General features: G+C 39.2%; 1 long non-coding RNA gene across 5 annotated transcripts in view; it reads left to right on the forward strand.

Annotated features, from left to right (window-relative positions):
- LOC119337367 overlaps positions 1-7,022 on the forward strand; it is a 7,580-nt gene extending 558 nt beyond the window's left edge. Inside the window, exons 1-6 of one of the 5 annotated variants that reach the window (XR_005163250.1) lie at positions 7-234; positions 864-990; positions 1,304-1,689; positions 2,372-3,238; positions 3,345-3,706; positions 6,607-7,022. This is a non-coding gene — a long non-coding RNA (uncharacterized LOC119337367). Of the gene's footprint in view, positions 1-6; positions 235-863; positions 991-1,303; positions 1,690-2,371; positions 3,239-3,344; positions 3,707-6,606 lie in introns of those variants that run through there. The other 4 variants (XR_005163251.1, XR_005163248.1, XR_005163247.1 and 1 more) reach the window with 4 other exon arrangements.
- The last annotated feature ends 674 nt before the right edge of the window (positions 7,023-7,696 follow it).

The raw sequence follows: 7,696 nt of genomic DNA on the forward strand, positions 1-7,696 counted from the left end.
AACGCCCGTGCGGCCCTGTCCCTACGACCTCGCCGGCCACGACCAGGGATGGCTGTGCATCCCGACACCTCTCTTCTCCATTGATCCCCCATCTCCTCAAGGTGAATCTTCTCCAGAAGGTACCCCTCTCCTCCCCAACGAGTACTCGCTTCCTTGCAGGCAGGGGCGGATCCACCATGGGACATGGGTGTACAGATGCACATCCAAATTCTTTTGCCAAAAATTCGTATATAGGTATGTACTTTTTATATGACAGAAATACTAGCTTATAGGCTCAGTTCAGAGCAGCCCAATAGCCGGTAACAAACCGGCAAACCAGCCACTTTTGTGTTGAACGCACACGACGGAGTGAACGATGATACTGTGAACTGAATGTCTAGCTGCTATTCAGATTCATTGTGAAATCCCAACTGAATGTGTAGCTGCTATTCAGATTCAGAGAGAAAAATGTGTAGATGACACTGAGTGAGGATCTGCTTGATTTCATTAGCAGGAAAGAATATAATTATCTTTCAATTGTAGGCAGTAGAGCATGTCTTGAATTATCTTTGAATTGTAAGTTGTAGATGACACCTGGTTAAGCTTGCACACCTTTTTTCTGCTGAGGATGTTGGAATTAGGATAAGTAGCGAGATGGGTGGGAGGGCATGTCGAAGTAGAGAACGTGGACTTGCGGGGAGGAGGGGGGGCTTACTTGAGCCAATTTATTAGATTAAGGGTGTGCATGACTTTTTCCATATGCAAGAATTATTAGTTAGTGAGAATTAAGCGCCATGCATTCTTGGTTTGATTGTTATTCGTCGACCATGAGCAAGAATCTGTCAATTAATTAGATGCTTTAATTAACTTATATGTAATGGCAGGGTGTCCATGTTGAAGGAGACGCCGATGGTTGCCCTTCAAGCACCAACAAATTGGAAATTCCAAGCCCTGCTGAGATTACGAGCAGAGTGGAAAGGGAATCAACACCATCACGCCAAAACATTGAAGGTGAATAAGTGGACCACTATCTAAGTAAATAGACGAACCATATTTTGTTAGAACTAAGCAGTTGCTGCTAATATAATCCTCTCCAGCAAGATCAGTTTCGGACAATATAATTTGCTATTTACTTTCTATGTGTTTAAGCATGCTCAAACTCAGTATAAATGAACATAATTCTTTTTTTAGGTCATTGCATGACAAATAAGAATACTTACTGCTTGTGTTGTTACTTCTAAGGGCGGTTTAGAAGAAAATCAGCGAGATATATTTTCCATAGTTCACGAATGTGTTCAGACAGTTCTTGTTTCTGTCGTTCCAGGAACAGGAACGACACAAGCAGCAACTCTCCAAACACATTAGTTGTTGCTACTGAAGTTTAGAAGAAGTTCAGTGTGATATTATTTCACGATTCACAAATGTGTTCAGAGAGTTGTTGCTTGTGTCGTTCCCCTTACTGGAGGAGGGCTCCACTTTGGCCATTCGCCACTCTGCCTGCAAGCTCGATGCCACAGTTTGACAGGGCCAAGGTGGTAGTAGCCGATGACGAATATGGCGCCCTGGCTGTCTCTGTTCATGAGATTCCCGTATGGTGGCCGAATTTGTATCACACCAGGCTGCTCCCCTCGTATTGCATATCAGAGCTAGCTTATATTCATCCATAGGTCATGGCTGGCTCCAAAAGCTTATGCTACATGATATTATCAGGTTATCATTACTCACCAAGTCACTAGGCCAGCTTTTGCTGTACTTTTTCTTCATTTTGTTCAGATTTATTTCATGCCCCAATGTTCCGTTATGTGCAGCTATGAGATTTTATTTGAAGAATCATGCAAAGCAATTTGAGATGATGCATATAAAGCATCTTCGATTTATTAAGTGTTTTTCAATTATTCAATTTATTAAGAGTTCACTCATCATTGGTATGGAAATCTTATTTGTTACCTTTGGACCAGCTTCGGAATGTAGCAATGCTTTTATTCTCACAAAGTTTTTATATTGTAGTATTCCTTTAAATTGTACATACTGTAGTTTGTATAGTGACGTTGTACATTTTCATGATGAATCACGTTTTGATGTGGTTTGCACAAAAAAAATCACGATTTCATTTTTTTGTGGCTCACATCAAAATGTATTTCATCATGAAATGTACAGATATGTGGTATACATACCTATATACAAGTGTATTTCATCATGAAAAGTTATATATCTTTAACTAGGGATATATATGTTCAGATTGCCACTTGCTTTCCACGTCATGTGTATGTGCGTTTTTTTGTTAGTCCGTGGCAACGCTCTATGAGGTTTCTAGGGTCAATTAGTATGGCACGAACTGTGTTAATCTTGGATGCATGTATGCTTTCTCAAATTGTATTGATTTCCCTTCCAGGAACAGACGCAATCGACAGTACTACATTACTGCAGTCTGCACATGTTGTGTTGAGGGGAGGAGTTGCTAGCAGTGGCGGAGCTATGCAGCCAAAGCTGGGCGGGCCGGCATGAAGAAAGATCACTATTTTTTGTTCTCATGATCCAGTTTACTTTAATCCTACACTGTATTTGCTGTGGGATGGTGGGCCATGGCCATTTTCGTAATGCTTAGCTCTGCCAGTGGTTGCTAGCATGCCATAATATCGTGCTTCCCTTCTCTATAATCATGCTCGTTTCATGCATTGCTTCACATCACCAAATTATTGGTTCGACTGAGGTATCAGGTATGCAACTTTTAGACAATGGAAGGCCTGTATCTAAAGTTCTAAAGAAACACATTATGTGAGTTAACTATGTATTTGATGAATTTTCGTGTAAGCTTGGTAGTTCAGAAAAATATTTTGTTTCTTATATCATGTGGTCAACACAATGGAGAAACAGAAGAGAACATTTATCGTTTAGTTTAGTAATATCATCTTTTAGGTTTTGTAATTTTATGTGTGTAGAATGTTCCTATATTAAATTTATCATTTTCATAAATATACTATGACTCTAAATGTAGTTAAAGTTATAGGTTTTCTTGGCCTAATTCCATCGCATCATTAACTGTTTGGTGTATCCGCAGAAGCATAAGGATAATTTTCCAATAAATCACTAGGCATGTACTTCCAGGAATTTGCAGGGAATTTTACATGATTTTCGGCACAAATCTGAATTTGTCCAGATCCCGACTCCTCATGTCCTTCACACTCCTTGGATTCACTGGAGTCTGGACACCGGAGGTGTGCAAAAGCCCCGGTGTCAGTTTGTTCAAAGATGGAGTCAGGTAGCCCCGGTTTTAGTATGTTTGTAAGACCACATTTATCTATTTCTATATGGTAGTGTTAATCGTTAGAACATTCACATGTCATATTTATTATCAACTTTTGTAGAAGGAAGACCCTGTTTTCAAATCTTAGCTCCGCCACTGATAGGTGGGGTGCCGGCCGAGGAGGCAACATCCACTTCTTCTGTGGACAAGGCCGGAGATCCCGAGAGCATCAGCAGAATAGGAGGAGGCATAGGAGGCTGAGAGGGGTGACATGGAGCATGAGATGGTGCCCTCGCTGCAAGAGAGGGAGCCCTGCCAATAGTTGTTGTGGGCTTGTGGCACTGGCCACACGCAGCGCATCACCAACCATGATCGTCCAGGCTGTGGCATGGGGGTCGTGCTTGCTGCTGGTCCAAAGATTCCCCCACCCTGATGATAAGGCCTCATCCATTCAATTTTGACTCTGTAGACCACTAGCTTTTGGTAAGTGCAGCATGCTCAAGTTTACTTTATAGCTATTTTCGTGTTCTGTAATTCGGTGGTACAAGGTTGTGTGCACAATACTGGTTTGCTGAATCTTGGCCTAGAGGTGCTCTCATTTTAGGCCAAATACAGCTTATTCTGAAAGCATTGCATCTTTTGGGGAAATGCTCATAGGTGGTTTTACTATGACAGTATGACCATGCTTGTAATGTCGGCTTGTCTTGCTAGGTGGGCTAATTCAGTAGGCTTATTCAATGGCGAATAGGTCCATGTATTAGGTGGGATGAACAAGTGTTGGTTTGCAGCTGCTATGTATATTTTTATGGATCAGAGGCAGTTAATCTGTCATTTGCCCCCTTTTGTTAATTCAAGGCCTTAAGATTATGCTCTTAAATGCATACACATGACTTACTTCCAGATTTAAGAAGTGTGCATTTTAAAATGAACTTTAGAGCTGATGTTGATCATAACCAGTACGTGTACATAGCGGTGCAAAGGATTTCTTGTTTTCTTCGTATTGCATACCAGTTGTTCAATATTTGTATTTGTAGCATATTGCGGACTTGTAGTGAAGTAGTGCCTTCTATGCACCAGATGTTACTTATTTTTAGATAAGATTTTCTTAAAATGAAAAATACTAAAATGCACATGTTGCTAATAATTTATTGGTATTCGATGACTTCCTTATCCATATTGTGATTAGTTATACTATTTCTTACAGGTTAGAAGGTATAGATAAATAAATTTGATTATATATGGGATAGAGACTAGAAAAATATAAGGCGTCATATGCAAGTTTTCTAAAAAATCTTAGGAATGCATTGACTTCGGCCTCACACGGGGCAAGACATGAACCTGATGCCTGATAGTTATCGTCGCTGCACCTTTGCAACTGCTTCTGTTTTCTTGTAATATCCTACATCGAATGAGAGTTGTTACCATGCACATGTTGGTGATGCAGGTTACAATGCTACCATGCTTTGTAATTATGCCATTAGCATTCTACAAGGTTGAGATAACTAGGGTAATTTTCCTCCAGAGCAAATGGCATAATTACAATGCTAATGGCATAATTACTTTTTCCTCCAGAGCAGAGTTTCTAAGCAAACAAAAATGGCCACTTGTCCTGCATAGTGCATGCAGAGGAGAAAAGTATGTGCTACCATATCCTGATTGTCAAGAGTAAATGTGTGTATGGTTTTCACTTAAGGGATTGTTCTGAAGTGTCTTTGCAACTTCAGATTGTGATTTTAGTGTTACTATTTCTTACATACTCACTATGCAATGCTAAAGATCATTAGTGATCACCACGAGAGCTGATAACTTTCCATCACGCTAAAGATCATTTCGTTTATAACTGACAACAGCGATGCCAACGCCAGCAGTTTTCCCTATGAAGGCCTCCAAAGACGTACCATTTTTGTAAAGTGACTTGAGTATCTCGTTAATCAGGCAAACAACAATATTCCTTGCAAGAATCAAATATCAAGTTGCAAAAATTGATTACCTGGTTTGAATACTCAAGGCATATTATCTTACTTGTATGGCTAGAAAATTACCCTAGTTATCTCAACCTTGTAGAATGCTAATGGCATAATTACTTTTTCCTCCAGAGCAGAGTTTCTAAGCAAACAAAAATGGCCACTTGTCCTGCATAGTGCATGCAGAGGAGAAAAGTATGTGCTACCATATCCTGATTGTCAAGAGTAAATGTGTGTATGGTTTTCACTTAAGGGATTGTTCTGAAGTGTCTTTGCAACTTCAGATTGTGATTTTAGTGTTACTATTTCTTACATGTTAGAAGGTGCACATTATCTTTCTCATCCCATCTTTGCACATTAGTTATTATCTATAATCAGAGAGTAAGAAATGAAATATTTATTTATTTTTAGCATCAAAATGTTAAATATGCATGACATCAGATCCAATGCACATATCTAAATTAAGACAAATTTGTTTGATCAGTGGAGAATTGCATACCTTTTTTTTTATTCTGTGCCAACACACGGGTATTTATCTAGGCGGATATAGACAATGTGTTATTTAATGCATTGTTATTTAGTTGGCTATAGTTGGCCGGTACTAAGTTCTAAAAAGCACCCTCCTCCAAGAGCCAAATTTCTGTAAAATTTAGAGTGAATAAATCTTTGTTCTATATGCATGCAATTTTTGGCAGCATCTTTTAGTTTCTTTTACCGGGAGTGTTAGTTTCTTTTAGAATTTAGAAATGGTTGTTCATGTGTTCCTTCTCACCAGATCGGAGTTGATTGGTTTGTTTGTTCCTTTTTATCAGTCATCTACCATGTAATGTTCTATGTGAGTTTTTGTTTTAGTCCAAGGATATATTTTCTCTCATGTGCTTTAATCATATGCACACATGGTTGCGCATTGGAGTGTGGGTGCAATATTAAAACCAGTCGATCATTCCTTTGTTTGTTCCTTTCTATCAGTCATATACCATGGAATGTTCTATATGAGTTTTTGTTTTTGTCCAAGGATATATTTTCTCTCATGTGCTTTAATCATATGCGCACATGGTTGCGCATTGGAGTGTGGGTGCAATATTAAAACCAGTCGATCATTCCTTTGTTTGTTCCTTTTTATCAGTCATCTACCATGGAATGTTCCATATGAGTTTTGGTTTAGTCCAAGGATATATTTTCTCTCATGTGCTTTAATCATATGCGCACATGGTTGCGCATTGGAGTGTGGGTGCAATATTAAAACCAGTCGATCATTCCTTTTTATGATGAATTTAATAAATTTTATTTTGAATGTAGTCTTAAGACATCTATTGTATTTTTAGACTAAAATTTTGAATTGTAGGGTCTATGTCAGTGATGTGAAGCTTACCTGTTCTATGATGTTTTAACAACACGCCATCCATGGTTGCTTGACAGGAAACAGAGAAGTAGCAGGATGGGTATAATCAACTCAGCTGTTGGTTGCATTGGGAGGTGGCATGAACAAAGTAAAGGGGAAGAAAGCGAGCTTGGACACTAGGTGGTGGCACCAACCTGCAACTGTTTTGTTTCGGTCAAAGCAGGGGAGGGGTCAGGCATGAACCAAACAGCTATGGCTTATTGCTTTGAGTCTTGCCGCACTAGGCAAGGTTAGATCTTGTAATGTCATTTTCACGATGCAATGATCAAGCTCTAAGAAATTCTTGCATACATGTCTTTCAGTACTATTTTTTCCCATGGTTCATCTGTGTATGTCATTTCCGTGATGCGGTGATTTTAATAATCTTGCTTAAAATCGTTACTTATTAGTTGTAACCATTGTGGTCAAATAAAGTTGGAAGCTTAATCTTCAACCTTGTACATTGTAGCTTTACTGTGATCGTAGAGGATAACACAATGTGATATTGTCATCTACATGGTGAATGTAGCCACTAATACCTCTTTCAGTGTTGTCGAAATTCAGACTTCAGTTTGTAGGTAATCTGCTTGTGCACTGATTTCACTTACATTTGAGTACAAGCACTTCGGTTTTGAACTCTCAACTAGAGCTGCTCTTCTTTTGTTTTATAATATAGGCAAGAATAAGTATCAGGACTATTGCTATGGTACCCATGTCAAGTCTAGCAGTGGATTAAAAAGTTTACCACGTGAAATCATTTTTGTTTGTTGTACAGATTATAACCATTCAATTGTGTGCTCCAGAGTGGTGGAGTAAGTGAGCTTGGATGAAGTTCGAAAAGTTATCTTATCTCATACAAAGGTCAAGATTTCCCTGAATGCTTAAGCTTATAGGATATTTAGTGCAGTCTCCGAACGTTAGCATTGAGCAAAATTAAGCTGAACCAAAAATTAAGTTTTGAGTCGAGGAAAGGGGTGTGTGTGTGTGAGAGAGAGAGGGCAAGACAGGGTGATAGAGAGAGGGAAGGGAGATAGATGGAGGGTGGTGGAGAGAGAGGGAGAGGGAGAGGGAGAGAGAGAGAGAGAGATGCATTGTATTTATATGTGCAATCAAAAAAGAAAAATTGAG

Source organism: Triticum dicoccoides, chromosome 7B (assembly GCF_002162155.2).
Source record: "Triticum dicoccoides isolate Atlit2015 ecotype Zavitan chromosome 7B, WEW_v2.0, whole genome shotgun sequence".
NCBI lineage: Eukaryota > Viridiplantae > Streptophyta > Magnoliopsida > Poales > Poaceae > Triticum > Triticum dicoccoides.